We start from the raw sequence: 17,750 nt of genomic DNA, 5'->3' as shown, positions 1-17,750 counted from the left end.
GTGCTTAGAAAATATTTTCTGATTGAATGAATGAATTTGGCATTACGTATCAAGAGCCTTTAAAATTTTTTCATACCCTTTTAAGCCAGTAACTCTATTCCTAGGCATTTATCCTAGGGAAATCATGAGGGCTACAAAGATAAATATATGGGGATGTTTGCTGCAGCATTTTTTCTAATAGCACAACATCTAAATGTTCAACAACAAGGGAATTGGTAAAATGTGGTATATCACACAATGTATTGTGGTATTAGGCAGTTATTTAAAAGCATATTCACAAAGTATAATTATTGACAAGGGGAATTTTTACAATATAACATTATTTACACAGTATATATTGTATATTTATATATGATATATATTTTATATATATGCATACAAACACATTATGCACACACACTTAGATTCTAATTTATTATATAGGTATGGGTAATTTGTATACATTGAAAAAGAACTTGTAGAAAGAAAATACACTGAAATGTTAAAAGTACGTTTTACTAATAAATAAAACTTAGCAATATATTTAAAAGCTTACAAAAATAACTAAAACTGTTCTTTATAAATGAAATATAAATGTATTTATTTAATAATAAACATTCTTCTTGTGTGTGTGTTCCATCTGTAAGCTCTCCAACAACCACACAAAAAAAGCATTTGGTATTTAGTCTTATGTCAGAAACAAGACATTCATAAGGAACAGGAAAATATGTAAATATAGTTTAAACACCACAAGAGCAACTCCACCAAAATGAGCACATGCTTTAAAAATAGTCGTGCAAATAAAATATCTCATTGGAAAGGTAAATATTAGTGAATATTTTGTTTAAAATACAGAAGCATTCATATGTCAAGTAATGATAACAGTGAAACACACATTACAAAAATACTTTTAAAACTTTTAAAATAATAAATACAGTTGTTTCCAAATTTTGCTTTCTAAAAATAAAATTCTGCTACCAAGTATTACCAAGGGTGTGGGATTTTCTTTCGTTAATGCTGTTTTATGTTATCACTATGTAAAGTCAATGACAGTAACAGAATTCTGGACTCATCCAATGGAAACGCTGCATCCCTACAGGAAGGCAACATGAAATCACAAAGCCCGAGTCTGCCTCCCTGTAAAATCTGTCCACACCAAGCCCTAAAAGCAGCTAATGTTAAACAGTAGAAACCAGATTCACTGATTGACTGATCAAAAGGCTGTTAGGTTTTTCAATTCTTTGAGTATTGTTTTGTTGTTATCTTTTTTTTTTTTTCAATCCAGGAAAAGTCTTCACTGTGAAGGTCTCAAAACAGAATCCAAAAGCAAGGGAGGATCTTGTCTGGATGTTGGGCTATTCAAAAACACAGGTTCATTCTTCAGCCGAGTTTACTAAGCTGTTTAATGTCTTTGAATCAGTTTTTTTCCTTGTTAATTAAAACAAGCTAAATCAATTTTCATGACGTTTTAGGAAGTTCTATAGGTTTTTAAGAAAGATGGAGAATAGTTCAGTGTAATTACTGCAGTAGCCCAGAGTCCTAACTAGGCTAAAAGCTAAGCAACCAAAAACCCTGAATATCTTAAATCCAGCTTTAGAAACCAAACAGATCTGGACAAATATTGTAAGTCCATGTACATTTTCCTGAACTGTTGCCCTGGCAAACTGACATGGGGAAAAGAATGTCTGCCCCAAGTAACATCCAAATTTTGGTCATAGTCTCAGCTACTATTCAGCTAAGACAATCATGAAGCCTCATTTAAAAATAAGAGTTCTGTTATATCTGAAATGACAGATGGAAGATACACGGGCCCTCCATATCTGCAGTTTCCACATCCATGGATTCAACCCATGCAGAACCCGTGGATATAGAGGGCTGACTGTACTACATCATTTTAAATAAGGGACTTGAGCATCCACAGATTTTGGTATCCATGGGGGGTCCTGGAACCAATTCCCCATGGATACCAAGGGACAACTGTATACAAGCATCAAGGTACAAAGAACCTGGTCCTTAGTAACTGTGGAACCACAGTCAGCCCTGGGCCTTCTATCTAGACACAATATGGGAAAGAAGTAAACTTCTATCTTGTTTGCACATAATTATTTAGAATTACTCTATTAAACAGCAATCAGTAATTAGTCAAAATATCACTAATACAGCAGCTAACATTTATTTAGCCTTTACTACGTACCAGACACTGTGCTAAGTGCTTTATATACAATCTTTCATTTGTTCATAACAGCAACACTTTAAAACAAGTATTACTATCCCCAGAAAACCAGGCCTTATAGAGGAGAGATAACTTGCCTGCAGTCACTCAGCTACCAGGCCTTGAACACAGGCCTATCTAATGCCAACGCCATGGCCAAGCTGTTAACCGCCACCCCCTACACCTTAAATTTCATTTGCCCAGGGCTTCCCTGGTGGTGCAGTGGTTAAGAATCCACCTGCCAATGCAGGGGACACGGGTTCGAACCTTGGTCCAGGAATATCCCACATGCTGCGGAGCAACTAAGCCCGTGCGCCACAACTACTGAGCCTGTGCTCTAGAGCCCGTGAGCCACAACTACTGAGCCCGTGTGCCACAACTACTGAAGCCCACGCGCCTAGAGCCTGTGCTCCACAAGAAAAGCCACCGCGATGAGAAGCCCGCGCAATGAAGAGTAGCCTCCGCTTGCTGCAACTGGAGAAAGCCCGCGTGCAGCAACAAAGACCCAATGCAGCCAAAGACAAATAAATTAAATAAATAAAATTTTTTTTTAATTCCATTTTCTTGGTATGGCGAGCAACCATGACCCCTCCTACAAAGCATTCCTAGAATACTGAGTTGTATAATCCTCATATTTGACTAGCACATCTTCAAGACTGTGAAGACGAAGGAGGGGGAGGGGGAGGGGGAGGAGAGGAAGAAGAAGAAGGAAAAATATATATTTATCAGCATAGAAATGAGAAAAAGTTATATAGCCAAGATTCACAGAGGAAAAGAAGTTCCCACTGCCACTCCAATATAATACAACTTAAAGTCATGCCATAGAGCTATACACCAAATAGTTAACAGTTTGGGGTTTGCTTTTTGAGTTTTGTTTTTGTTTTGGAAGGAGGAGATTCTAGAAGACCTTTATTTGCTACATTGTATATTTCTATGATGTCTGAAGTTTTTATAACCAGTTAGCATTACTTTTATTATCTGAAAAGGCAGTGAAGATTTCTTAAAATATGTCCCAGGAATTTTCCTGTTTGGAATTTTATCATTTAAGAATATGTAATTGTCTAAGTTACAAAAAAAAAAAAAAAAAAGGCAAACTGCTAGGAAAATGTAATGATATGGATGAAGTGATCAAAGAAAAAGAAATCAGATTTCTAAAAATCTATTTCCAACTATATAATTCCAATATGGATATACAGTAACTTATAACACTAACTACAGCATAACAAGGGAAGAGAGTTAAGTAAAAAAAATTAGGCAAAAGAAAAATAAAGGTGAAAGAAATAAGATGAAAATGACAGTGTGCCAAATGCATAGGCTAAAAGTTCTGTAGCCTTGTTAGAAATGGGCTGAAGAATCTTTTTCTGAGCTTCCTAGAAGACAGGACAAAAGGAGCTCAGCATGTCAATCAGATGATAGAAATGAACCTATGAGAAGGAAACACAACTGATTTGGGGACCAGAACCTACTGAGATGCTTTCTCTGGTGAGACCATGGACAGAAGGTACTTTTTCACATAATGAATTATGTCTCCAAACACAGGTGGGATTTTTGAAATTTTGGGGCCCAGTTTCAAGTACAAAGGTTTAATAATTTTAAGGCCAAAATTTAAATAACTTAAAGCTGAAAGACATGCATATTATATAAAAGCTGAAATAAAATGGTCTCAATATGGTCGCTGAACTAGTTTCCAACCACCTTCTCCTTTATATAAATGATATATTGTCATTTACTTTCCATAATTTACTTTCTTTGCAGATACTAACATCTTAGATATTAGTGACCCATTTTTTAAATATGCAGCACTAAAATCATTATGGTCTGACATTTTTATATGCTTATAAAACATATTTTGTTCCAACTGTTTTTATTAGAAGAAATGTGGCCTGCTGAAAACCAAAACCTACATATTTTACTTTGAAAAAAAAAAAGGCAGCTGGAAATATAAAACCCCACACGTTTGCTTTTAACACTGCTTGGGAACTAAAACCTATAATGTGAATTTGACATCTATTAATGGTTTGCTCAAAGAAACTGAGACTATGTTTTAACAGAAAGCAGCACTCTGAGCTCACACCACAACCCATGGCATCCTCACTGCTTCCCAGGAAGGGGGCAAGCAGGGAGGCCATGCACTCCGAGGCTCCCTGGATGAGGGCTTGCTTTCACAGGGATCTCTGCATCGCTGTACTGTCTCCAGACTCAAGAATACAGAAACAAATTCTTTGGAATTTAGCCCCCAGGGAGGCAAGCAAATTATGCTAACCACATGCAAACATTTATATTACTCTCTGGTTTGTTTCCATGACCTTCCAAAATAAATTGCAATTTACAATCAGATCTTAGAGGACTACATATGACAAGACATCCATATTGTTTTCTTGCCTCATGAAAGGACCAAATTAGTGAAAACAATTACTTAATATCATTTAAATTTGAATACTCTAATCACAGATGTGTTTATATTAAAATAAATGTTTGTTTCTTAAAATACAATTTATCCCCAAACTCTTCTGCTATAAATTAAATACGCCAAGCACAGATGGAGGAAGTAGATGCCTAGAAGTGGCCAATAGATAAAAGGTCCTGGTACAGTACAGGCAAGGAAAAAGAACAAAACCAAATATATGTACATAGATGGGGGTAGAAGTAAAGTATATAAGCAGCAGAGGCATGGTTGCTCACTGGGTGGGTTCTCAGGGAGCAGGTCAACAGAAGTTAATCGGGTGGTTAACGGCCCAAATAGCCAGCTGATTTCCAGTATAAATATCAGCCCAAACACAAGTCTACATGTTCTCTGCTAGTCGATCCCTTATTAGACATCTCCAGCTGGAACTTCAAAACTTGACGTGAACCTCAACCAAGTAGGTTTATCATGGGAACGCAAGACTAGTTCAATAGGCGAAAACCAACCAATGTAATCTACCAGAGTAGCAGTCTACTGGAAAAATGATAAAAATAATAATAACAATCACATCAATTGATATAGAAAAGCATTTGAAAAATTTAACATCCATTCTTGATTTTAAAACTCTCTCAGCAAAGCAGGAACAAAAGGGAACTTCTTCAACCAGATAAAACCTGCAGCTAAAATCACACTTAATGGTAAAAGATTGAATGCTTTCATCCCAAAATTAAAAACAAAGCAGAAATGTCCACTCTCACCACCCCTATTCAGAACTGTACTGGAAGTTCTTGCCAGTGTAAGAAAAAAAGGCAAGAAGAAGAAATAAAAGGTATACAAGATTGGAAATTAAAAAATAAAACTATTCCTATTCACAGACAAGATGACTAACTATGGAGAAAGCCCCATGGTACCAGGAAGGAAACAAAAAAACCCACCTGGAACTAATAAGTGACTTTTAGCAAGTTCACCAGATAAAAGTCAACACACAAAAATTAATCATATTTATATATATACTAGCACGGTACAACTAGATCCCAAAAAACGTACCATTTATAATAGTTCCAAAAAACTAAATACTTAAGTATAAATCTAAAAATGTATGTATAGGATCTATATACTGAAACCACAAAATGCTGCTGAAAGAAATCAAAGAAGACTTAAATAGAAAGGTGTACCATGTTGATGGATTGGAAGATTCAACATAATAAAGATGTCTGTTGTCACCAAACTTATCTATAAATGTGTGCAACCTGAATCAAAATCCTAGCATGATTCTTTATACATATAGACAAGCTGATTCTAAAATTTATATGAAAAGACAAAAAAGAACTAGGATAGCCAAAATAATTTTTATAAAAGAAAAATAAAATTAGGGAAATCACATGACCTGATTTGAAGACTTACCATAAAGCTGCAGTAATGAAGACAGCGCAGTACTGGCAAAGGGATAGACACAATAGAGCAACAGAACAGAATAAAGAGTCCAGTAATAGATCCACACATATATGGTCAGGTTATATTTGAAAAGAGTGTAAAAATAATTCAATGGAAAAAAACCAGTCCTCAGCAAATGGTGTTGGAACAAATGGACATCCATATGCAAAAACAAAAGAACGTTGACCTAAACTTTATATCTTTTATAAAATTTAACTCAAGGTCTATGGTTCGCCCCATAGCGGCCAGCTGCCCCGGACCAAGCTCAAGTGTACGGCGCCGCAGGAACCGGCTCCAAGGCCCCAATAACAGGCCTCCCCCGCAGCTCCAGACACGGGGTGAGGCTCATACCATCCGAACTGTGGAAGGAATTTCGGTGGTAGGAGTCTCTGCGATTATAGGTTCTCTTCTGGTCTGAGAATGGCTACCCCTCGATATGAGCCAGTGGCTGAGATTGGTATTGGTGCCTATGGGACAGTGTATAAGGCCCATGATCCCCACAGTGGCTACTCTGTGGCCCTCAAGAGTGTAAGAATCCCCAGTGGAGGAGGTGCTGGAGGGGGCCTTCCCATCAGCAGAGTTCATGGGGTGGCTTATTGCGGCGGCTGGAGGCTTTTGAGCATCCCAATATTGTCTGACTGATGGACATCTGTGCCACAGCCTGAACTGACTGGGAGACCAAAGTGACCCTGGTGTTTGAGCATGTGGACCAAGACCTAAGGACATATCTGGACAAGGCACCCCCACCAGGCTTGCCACTGGAGACCATCAAGGATCTGATGCACCAGTTTCTAAGAGGCCTAGATTTCCTTCATGCCAACTGCATCATTCACCAAGACCTGAAGCCAGAGAACATTCTGGTGACAAGTGGTGGAACAGTCAAGCTGGCTGACTTTGGCCTGGCCAGAATCTATAGCTACCAGATGGCACTTACACCTGTGGTTGTTACACTCTGGTACCGTGCTCCAGAAGTTCTTTTGCAGTCTACGTATGCAACCCTGTGGACATGTGGAGCATTGGCTGTATCTCCACAGAGATGGTTCATCGAAAGCCTCTCTTCTGTGGAAACTCTAAAGCTGACCAGTTAGGCAAAATCTTTGACCTGACTGGACTGCCCCCAGAGGATGACTGGCCCCGAGATGTATCTCTAGCCCCAGGAGGCTTTTCCCTCAGAGGGCCCCGCGCAGTGCAGTTGGTGGTACCTGAGATGGAGGAGTCTGGAGCACAGCTGCTGCTGGAGATGCTGACTTTTAACCCACACAAGTGAATCTCTGCCTTCCGAGCCCCACAGCACTCTCATCTACATAAGGCAGAAGGTAACCCAGAATGAGCCACGGAATAGCTGCAACAGAACCAAGAGAAGAGAAGCCAACATTCCCTTCCTTTGAACATTTGAGTGGAGAGCCCCCCACTAAGAAGGCCACCTCTGCCTTCATCTCTGAGGCTATGGAGACTCCCCCAACTTTTTACGAGAATATTTTGCTGCCTTAATGATATTCCCCTCCCACCCCTCCTTTTGAGGCTTATCCTTCTCCTGCCCCCTCTGTGTCCTTACACCAAGGGGTATGTCGCTTGTTCTTCCCCTTCCCTATACCTTGATATTGGGATCCTTTTTTATACAGGAAAAACAACGAAACAAAACAAAACAAAATTAACTCAAAATGGATCACATATCTAGTGTTAAAATGTAAAACTATAAAAATTTTAAAAGAAAATCTTCATGACCCGGGGTTAGGCAAAGATTTCTAGACATGACACCAAAAGAAGAAAATGATAAATTAAAACTACCTCAAAATTAAAATTTTCTCCTCTGCAAAAGACACTGTTAAGAGAATGAAAAGACAAACCAACAAAGTGGAAGAAAATATTTTGCAAAAAAGATAAATCAGTCTTTTATCTGATAATGGACTTGGAAACAGAATATTTAAAGAACTCTCAAACCTCAACAGTAAGAAAATAAACAGCCCAACTTAAAAAAAAGGGCAAAAGACAAACATTTCACCAAAGGGGATGTATACATGGCAAACAGGCTCATGAAAATACATTCAACATCATTAGCCACAGGAAAATGCAAATTAAAACAATGATGACATACCACTACACACCTACTAGAATAGCCAAAATTTTAAATTCTAACAATGCCAAGTACTGGAAAGACTATGGAACAATTCAAACAATCATATATGACTGAAGGGAAATGCAAAATGTATAGCCACTGTGGAAAACAGTTTTTGCAGTTTCTTTTAAAGGTAAACATATACTTACCAAACAACTCAGCAATTCACTTTTGAGCATTTATCTCAGAGAAATGAAAATTGATGTTCACACAAAAACCTGGATACAAACTTTATAACAGTTCTATTCATTACTGCCAAAAATTGCAAACAGCCCAAATATCCTTCAACAGATAAATGGACAAACTATGGTACATCCATACAATGGAAAACTATTCAATGTATTTCATACAATGGAATATAGCAATAAAAGGGAAAGAACATGCAACTTGAATGAATTTCAAAGGCATTATGCTGCGCGAAAGAAACCAGACACAAGAGTATATGCCACATTATTCCATTTATACGATGTTCTCCTACAGATGTGGGAAGAGTGTAACTACAAAGGGATAGCATGGAGAGTTTGGGGAAGCAATGGAACTGTTCTGTATTCTTACATGTGTTAAAATTCATGGGACCTTACACCAAAAAAGTCCATTTTTCTATATGCTAATTTAAACTTTAAAAGATGTAAATATCTTTGAGATAATTTAATATTAAGGAATTATTCTTAATTTTGTTAGGTGGATAATGGCATGGTGGTTATATTTCTAAAAAACCCTTATCAATTAGAGACACATACTGAGTATTTATGGGTGAAATGACATGATGTCTTGGATTTGCTTTAAAATAACTCCTACAGGCACAGGGTCAGGAAGGGGGTCATAGATGTGATAAATGTTGAAGCTGAGGATGGGTAATGGGTACCTGGGTTTTCATTAGACTCCTCTGACTACGCTGTTGTATGTGTTGAAAATTTTCACAGTCAATGGTTTTTGCTGTTGTTGTTGTTTTTTGCAGTACGCGGGCCTCTCACTGCTGTGGTCTCTCCCATTGAGGAGCACAGGCTCCGGACGCGCAGGCTCAGCAGCCATGGCTCACGGGCCCAGCCGCTCCGCGGCATGTGGGATCCTCTCGGACCGGGGCACGAACCCATGTCCCCTGCATCGGCAGGCGGACTCTCAACCACTGCGCCACCAGGGAAGCCCCAGTCAATGGTTTTTTAACATAAAAAATTTTTAAAGTTGAGCATGAGGAATCCAGAGAGCACACTGAGGCACGTGGGGGAAATTATTTAAAAGGCTGGAGAACAAAAACTACAGCAGTGATTCTTGTCTGCCTCCCTCCCCATTGGATTCCCCAGTGCCAAGCACAGTGCCTAGCACATAGGACATAGTCCATAAATCGGTGCTCAATGAATGAAAAATGAATGATGAGCAAACAAGGGGAGAGCTTACTTTTTGTCCTTAGCCCTATAGAAGGACACAGCATCAAAATCATAGTTCTTTGTATTTAAGTTTTGATAGTTTGATTAATATGTGTCTTGGCATATTTCTCCTTGGATTTATCCTGTATGGGACTCTCCGTGCTTCCTGGACTTGATTAACTATTTCCTTTCCCATATTAGGGAAGTTTTCAACTATAATCTCTTCAAATATTTTCTCAGTCCCTTTCTTTTTCTCTTCTTCTTCTGGGACCCCTATAATTCGAATGTTGGTGCGTTTAATGTTGTCCAAGAGGTCTCTAGACTGTCCTCAATTCTTTTCACTCTTTTTTCTTTATTCTGCTCTGTGAAAGTTATTTCCACTATTTTATCCTCCAGGTCACTTATCCGTTCTTCTGCCTCAGTTATTCTGCTATTGATCCCTTCTAGAGAATTTTTAATTTCATTTATTGTGTTGTTCATCACTGTTTGTTTGCTCTTTAGTTCTTCTAGGTCCTTGTTAAACGTTTCTTGTATTTTCTCCGTTCTATTTCCAAGATTTTGGATCACCTTTACTATCATTATTCTGAATTCTTTTTCAGGTAGACTGCCTATTTCCTCTTCATTTGTTAGGTCTGGTGGATTTTTACCTTGCTCCTTCATCTGCTGTATTTTTCACCGTCCTCTCATTTTTCTTAACTTACTGTATTTGGGGTCTCCTTTTCGCAGGCTGCAGGTTCATAGTTCCTGTTGATTTTGGTGTCTGCCCCCAGTGGGTAAGGTTGGTTCAATGGATTGTGTAGGCTTCCTGGTGGAGGGGACTAGTGCCTGTGTTCTGGTGGATGAGGCTGGATCTTGTCTTTCTGGTGGGCAGGTCCACATCTGGTGGTGTGTTTTGGGGTGTCTGTGGCCTTATTATGATTTTAGGCAGCTTCTCTGCTAATGGGTGGGCTTATGTTCCTGTCTTGCTAGTTGTTTGGCATGGGGTGTCCAGCACTGAAGCTTGCTTGTCGTTGAGTAGAGCTGGGTCTTGGCGTTGAGATCGAGATCTCTGGAAGATTTTCGTTGTTTGATATTATGTAGAGCAGGGAGGTCTCTTGTGGACCAATGTCCTGAACTTGGCTCTCCCACCTCAGAGGCACAGCCCTGATTTTTAATTAAAAAAAATAAAGAAAGAAAAGAGCAACCAAACCAAAAACAAATCCACCAATGATAACAAGCGCTAAAAACTATACAAAACAAAAACGGACAGACAGAACCCTAGGATAAATGGTGAAAGCAAAGCTATACAGACAAAATCACACACAGAAGCATACACATACCACTCACAAATAGAGAAAAAGGGGAAAAAAATATATATATCTTTGCTCCCAAAGTCCACCTCCTCAATTTGGGATGATATTCCCAAATTGGAATATCATTCCAAATTGAGGAATTGTGGAATATTCAGGTATTCCACAGATACAGGTACATCAAGTTGATTGTGAAGACTTACTCCGTTGCTCCTGAGGCTGCTGGGAGAGGTTTCCCTTTCTCTTCTTTCTTTGCACAGCTCCTGGGGTTCAGCTTTGGATTTGGCCCTGCCTCTGCATGTAGGTTGCCGGAGGGCATCTGTTCTTCACTCAGACTGGACGGGGTTAAAGGAGCAGCTGATTCAGGGGCTCTGGCTCACTCAGGCTGGGGGGGGACGGAGGGGCATGGAGTACGGGGCGATCCTGCAGCAGCAGAGGCCGGAGTGACGATGCATCAGCCTGAGGCGTGCCATGCATTCTCCCGGGGAAGTTGTCCCTGGATTTCAGGACCCTTAAAAAAAAAAAAAAAAAACTACAATGAGATATCAGCTCACACCAGTCAAAATGGCCATCATCAAAAAGTCTATAATAAACAATAAATGCTGGAGAGGGTGTGGAGAAAAGGGAACCCTCTTGCACTGTTGGTGGGAATGTAAATTGATACAGCCACTGTAGAGAACAGTATGGAGGTTCCTTAAAAAACTAAAAATAGAACTACCATACAAACCAGCAATCCCACTACTGGGCATATACCCTAAGAAAACCATAATTCAAAAAGAGTCATGTACCACAATGCTCAATGCAGCACTATTTACAATAGCCAGGACATGGAAGCAACCTAAGTGTCCATCGACAGATGAATGGATAAAGAAGATGTGGCACATATATACAATGGAATATTACTGAGCCATAAAAAGAAACGAAATTGGGTTATTTGTAGAGACATGGATGGACCTAGAGTCTGTCATACAGAATGAAGTAAGTCAGAAAGAGAAAAACAAATACCATCTGTTAACACATATATATGGAATCTAAAAAAAAAAGGTCATGAAGAACCTAGGGGCAGGACGGGAATAAAGACACAGACCTACTAGAGAATGGACTTGAGGACACAGGGAGGGGGAAGGGTAAGCTGGGACAAAGTGAGAGAGTGGCATAGACATATATACACTACCCAGTGTAAAATAGATAGCTAGTGGGAAGCAGCCGTATAGCACAGGGAGATCAGCTCGGTGCTTTGTGACCACATAGAGGGGTGGGATAGGGAGGGTAGGAGGGAGAAAGATGCAAGAGGGAAAAGATATGGGGATTTATGTATATGTATAACTGATTCACTTTGTTATAAAGCAGAAACTAACACACCATTATAAAGCAATTATACTCCAATAAAGCTGTTAAAAAAATCATAATTCTCCACAACTGAAATCTGAATAGGAAAAACTGGCTTCAGATCTTTTTTTTTTTGAAGTGTTCAAAACTCAGTTCTACTCCTATTTCCTCCCTTTCTAAAATATCCTAGCTCATACTGGTTTGTCTTTTGTGAACCATTCTAGTAAAAGGTCCTATCAATTTCCTACTTGATCAAATACAGCGTTGAAGTGTCCTCTTGTGTATGATGCCTATGCTTTGGCTTCCTCACCAGATGATGAGATGAGAACACCTGATGTGGACTGAGTCCCCATATATCCAGGCACTGTCCTAAGAACTTTCCATTCAACCCTACAAGGTCAGCTCTTACTATTTCCACTCACAGAGGAGGAAACTGAGGCAGAGAGAGGTCAAGTAACTTCTCAAAAGTCACACTACTAGTAAGGGGCAGAGCAGGGACTCAAACACAGACTATTTGGCTCCACACTTGTCTCAATACTGCCTCTTACTAGGACCTTGAGAATACAGACTCCATCATACGTACTTTTGTATTCTTCTCAGCAATGACCCCCATGCAGTAGACATTTTACAATCTAAGTGACTGGTGTGTTATCTGGGCTGTCTTTGCAAATCTCAGAGAGCATCTTTCAGGAAGTTTTTAGCTAAAGTCTACATTGGTCTGAAAAGCTCTCCTGTTCTTTCTTTAATGTTTTATTTAATTCCACCATGAAAATTTCCTTGACCAAAAAAAACTTCACGTGTAATAAAGACAAAATGTTAGTACCTAATCAGATGTTAAGATTCTTTGTGCAAATATTGCCCAAAATAGATACCAAAACAATACTAATAAAGTAAAAATCATCCTGAGAAAATTTATTTTATAACCCAGTAAAAGTCCTTTACTGCAAACGTTCCTCCCCAACCCCTAACTCCCTCCCTGCGCCATACACACGAACAGAGGAACTTTCAAAGATTACTCGTCACTGAGGAGATAAAATACACCTCTGGGAATTTTGACCATTCTTAAGATCTCTATCACTAGCACTTTGTTTTGAAAAACTTCAATATTTGACATGATTCTGGATTACCTGCGGTTTAAGGGTAAAGAAAAGAAATCAGTACAGTCAACTGTCTATTAGTACAGGCTATCTTTCTAATGAGGTGTCTGCTTGCTGAACACAGCTAATCTGAAAAAAAAATTTAAAAGATGAGTTTTCCCATTGATCTTTTTCTTCTATGGAATTATTCTAAAGACAGATTAATCCTAAAAGAAGAAGAAAGACTTTTAATGAAATTTCACTGCACCTGGCCATCAACCAGACTTCGGTTAGGTCCCACAATACACTCCAGACACACTACATGTCTTCTGTATGTTCACATGTGAGATCATTTCAACGAAATGGTAAAAAATCACGAAGCTATGATTTTCAAGTATAACTCAAATCTTGCTGGCATAGTTAGTTAACACTAGCAAAAAGGATAACAAAAACCATCCAGCTAATAAAAGTTATTTTAAATAATGAATTTGGAGCAGGATAATTTTAGTGACCATAAAACAAAGGGAAAAACATTATCCTATCAAGACAACAATATGCTAATCGATTCACCACTGACATCGTAAAGGGATTCTCAAGGAAACCCCAACTCGACTAAGCAACCCTCCACTGACTTCCAATTACCACTGGCAAGAAAGAGAATATAGACACGAGGATGTGACCACTAGGTGGCACCTCCACACCGTTTCTTTCATCTGAAAACCTTATTTCCTCCTTTATTATGGCTTTCCCAAAATATTAGCAGTGCAAAATACAAAACCAGGTGCCTCACTTCAATAAAGAACACAGACAAAGACAAATTTAGAAAGCACGTTTTTAATTAAAAATGCTTCCTGTAACTTTATACAGATAATGCTTTGGTTTACAGTCATCAGACTATCTCACCAAACCATAAATATGAATTAGTATTCTGTATCCCTCTCTCTTTGGTAATGCATCATTCCAACATCACAATATAGAATTGGGATGAATTTCTTTTCTTTTGTGTCATAAATACCTTTTAAGGCAAACTTCTGCATAAAAATCGCTGTGTGGGAGATTATTGGTTCAATATGGTGGAGTAGAAAGATGTGCACTCACTCCCTCTTGTGAGAGGACAAGAATCACAGCTAACTGCTGAAAAATCATCGACAGGAAGACACTGGAACTCAACAAAAACGATACCCCACATCCAAAGACAAAGAAGAAGCTGCAATGAGATGGTAGGAGGGGCACAATCACAGTAAAATCAAATCCCATAACTGCTGGGTGGGTGACTCACAGACTGGGGAACACTTATACCAGAGAAGTCCACCCACTGGAGTGAAGGTTCTGAGCCTCACGTCAGGCTTCCCAACCTGGGGGTCTGGCAACGAGAGGAGGAATTCCTACAGAATCAGACTTTGAAGGCTAGTGGGATTTGACTGCAGGACTTTGACAGGACTGGGGGAAACAGAGACTCCACTCTTGGAGGGCACACACAAAGTAGTGTGCTCATCAGGACCCATGGAAAGGAGCAGTGACCCCATAGGAGACCGAACCAGACCTACCTGCTAGTGTTGGACTGTCTCCTGCAGAGATGGGGGTGGCTGTGTGTCACCGTGAGGACAAGGACTCTGGCAGCAGAAGTTCTGGGAAGTACTCCTTGGCATGAGCCCTCCCAGAGTCTGCCATTAGCCCCACCAAAGAGCCCAGGTAGGCTCCACTGTTGGGCTGCCTCAGGCCAAACAACCAACAGGGAGGGAACCCAGCCCAACTCACCAGCAGACAAGCAGATTAAAGTTTTACTGAGCTCTGCCCACCACCAGTCCCTCCCATCAGGAAACTTGCACAAGCCTCTTAGATAGCCTCATCCACCAAAGGGCAGACAGCAGAACAAGAACTACAATCCTGCAGCCTGTGGGAAAAAAACCACATTCACAGAAAGACAGACAAGATGAAAGGGCAGAGGGCTATGTACCAGATGAAGGAACAAGATAAAACCCCAGAAAAACAACTAAATGAAATGGAGATAGGTAATCTTACAGAAAAAGAATTCAGAATAATGATAGTGAAGATGATCCAGGACCTCGGAAAAAGAATGGAGGCAAAGATCGAGAAGATGCAAGAAATGTTTAACAAAGACCTAGAAGAATTAAAGAACAAACAACTAGAAGAATCAAAGAACAAACAAACAGATGAACAATACAATAAATGAATTGAAAAATAAACTAGAAGGAATCAATAGTAGAATAACTGAGGCAGAAGAACAGCTAAGTGACCTGGAAGACAGAATGGTGCAATTCTCTGCCACGGAGCAGAATAAAGAAAAAAAATGAAAAGAAATGAAGACAGCATAAGAGACCTCTGGTACAACATTAAACATAACAACATTCGAATTATAGGGGTCCTAGAAGAAGAAGAGAAAAAGAAAGGGACTGAGACAATATTTGAAGAGATTATAGTTGAAAACTTTCCTACCATGTGAAAGGAAATAGCCACCCAAGTCCTGGAAGCGCAGACAGTCCCAGGCAGGATAAATCCAAGGACAAACATGCCAAGACACATAGTAATCAAACTGGCAAAAATTAAAGAAAAATTATTGAAAGCAGCAAGGGAAAAACAACAAATAACATACAAGGGAACTCCCTTAAGGTTAACAGCTGAGTTCTGAGCAAAAACTCTACAAGCCAGAAGGGAGTGGCATGATATGGAGTGATGAAAGGGAAGAACCTACAACCAAGATTACTCCAGCCGGCAAGGATCTCATTCGGATTTGATGGAGAAATCAAAAGCTTTACAGACAATCAAAAGCTAAGAGAATTCAGCACCACCAAACCAGCTCTACAACAAATGCTAAAGGAATTTCTCTAAGTGGAAAAAACAAGAGAAGAAAAGGACCTACAAAAACAAACCCAAAACAATTAAGAAAATGGTCATAGGAACATACATATCGATAATTACCTTAAATGTGAATGGATTAAATGCTCCAACCAAAAGACACAGGCTTGCTGAATGGATACAAAAACAAGACCCATATATATGCTGTCTACAAGAGACCCACTTCAGACCTAGGGACACATACAGACTAAATGTGAGGGGATGGAAAAAGATATTCCATGCAAATGGAAATCGAAAGAAAGTTGGAGTAGCAATACTCATATCAGATAAAATAGACTTTAAAATAAAGAATGTTACAAGAGACAAGGAAGGGCACTACATAATGATCAAGGGATCAATTCAAGAAGATCTAACAATTGTAAATATATATGCACCCAGCATAGGAGCACCTCAATACATAAGGCAACTGCTAAGCGCTATAAAAGAGGAAATCAACAGTAACACAATAATAGTGGGGGACTTTAACACCTCACTTACAACAATGGACAGATCACTCAAAAAGGAAATTAATAAGGAAACCCAAGTTTTAAATGACACAATAGACCAGATAGGTTTAATTGGTATTTATAGGACATTCCATCCAAAAACAGCAGATAACACTTTCTTCTCAAGTGCACATGGAAAAATCTCCAGGATAGTTCACATCATGGGTCACAAATCAAGCCTCAGTAAATTTAAGAAAACTGAAATCATATCTAGCATCTTTTCTGACCACAACGCTATGAGATTAGAAATCAGTTACAGGGAAGAAAACAAAAAAACAAAAAAACACAAACACATGGAGGCTAAATAATGTGTTACTAAATAACCAAGAGATCACTGAAGAAAACAAAGAGGAAATCAAAAAATACCTACAGACAACTGACAACGAAAACACGACGATACAAAACCTGTGGGATGGAGCAAAAGTACTTCTCTGAGGGAAATTTATAGCAATACAAGCCTACCTCAAGAAACAAGAAAAATCTCAAATAAACAATCTAAACTTACACCTAAAGGAACTAGAGAAAGAAGAACAAACAAAATCCAAAGTTAGTAGAAGGAAATAAATCATAAAGCTCAGAGCAGAAATAAATGAAATAGAAACAAAGAAAACAATAGCAAAGATCAAGAAAAGCAAAAGCTGGTTCTTTGAGAAGATAAACAAAATTGATAAACCATTAGCCAGACTCATCAATAAAAAGAGGGAGAGGGCTCTAATCAATAAAATTAGAAATGAAAAAGGACAAGTTACAACAGACACTGAAGAAATACAAAGCATCCTAGGAGACTACTACAAGCAGCTCTATTCTAACCTTACACCTAAAGGAGCTAGAGAGAGAAGAACAAAACAAAATCCAAAGTTAGTAGAAGGAAATAAATCATAAAGATCAGAGCAGAAATAAATGAAATAGAAACAAAGAAAACAATAGCAAAGATCAAGAAAAGCAAAAGCTGGTTCTTTGAGAAGATAAACAAAATTGATAAACCATTAGCCAGACTCATCAATAAAAAGAGGGAGAGGGCTCTAATCAATAAAATTAGAAATGAAAAAGGACAAGTTACAACAGACACTGAAGAAATACAAAGCATCCTAGGAGACTACTACAAGCAGCTCTATGCCAATAAAATGGACAACCTGGAAGAAAGGGACAAATTCTTAGAAAGGTATAACCTTCCAAGACTGAACC

At 38.9% G+C, this 17,750-nt stretch overlaps 1 protein-coding gene and 1 pseudogene across 1 annotated transcript in view; one reads left to right on the top strand and one right to left on the bottom strand.

Annotated features, from left to right (window-relative positions):
- Nucleotides 1-17,750, bottom strand: part of FSIP1 (fibrous sheath interacting protein 1) — a 190,293-nt gene that overhangs the window by 82,750 nt on the left and 89,793 nt on the right. The gene's annotated exons all lie outside the window — the stretch shown is intronic.
- Nucleotides 6,450-7,359, top strand: LOC112391233 (cyclin-dependent kinase 4 pseudogene; annotated as a pseudogene).

This window comes from Neophocaena asiaeorientalis, unplaced genomic scaffold (assembly GCF_003031525.2).
Source record: "Neophocaena asiaeorientalis asiaeorientalis breed wild unplaced genomic scaffold, Neophocaena_asiaeorientalis_V1.1 scaffold119, whole genome shotgun sequence".
NCBI lineage: Eukaryota > Metazoa > Chordata > Mammalia > Artiodactyla > Phocoenidae > Neophocaena > Neophocaena asiaeorientalis.
Note: the sequence above shows the minus strand (reverse complement) of the source record. Positions and strands in the feature narration are given on the sequence as shown.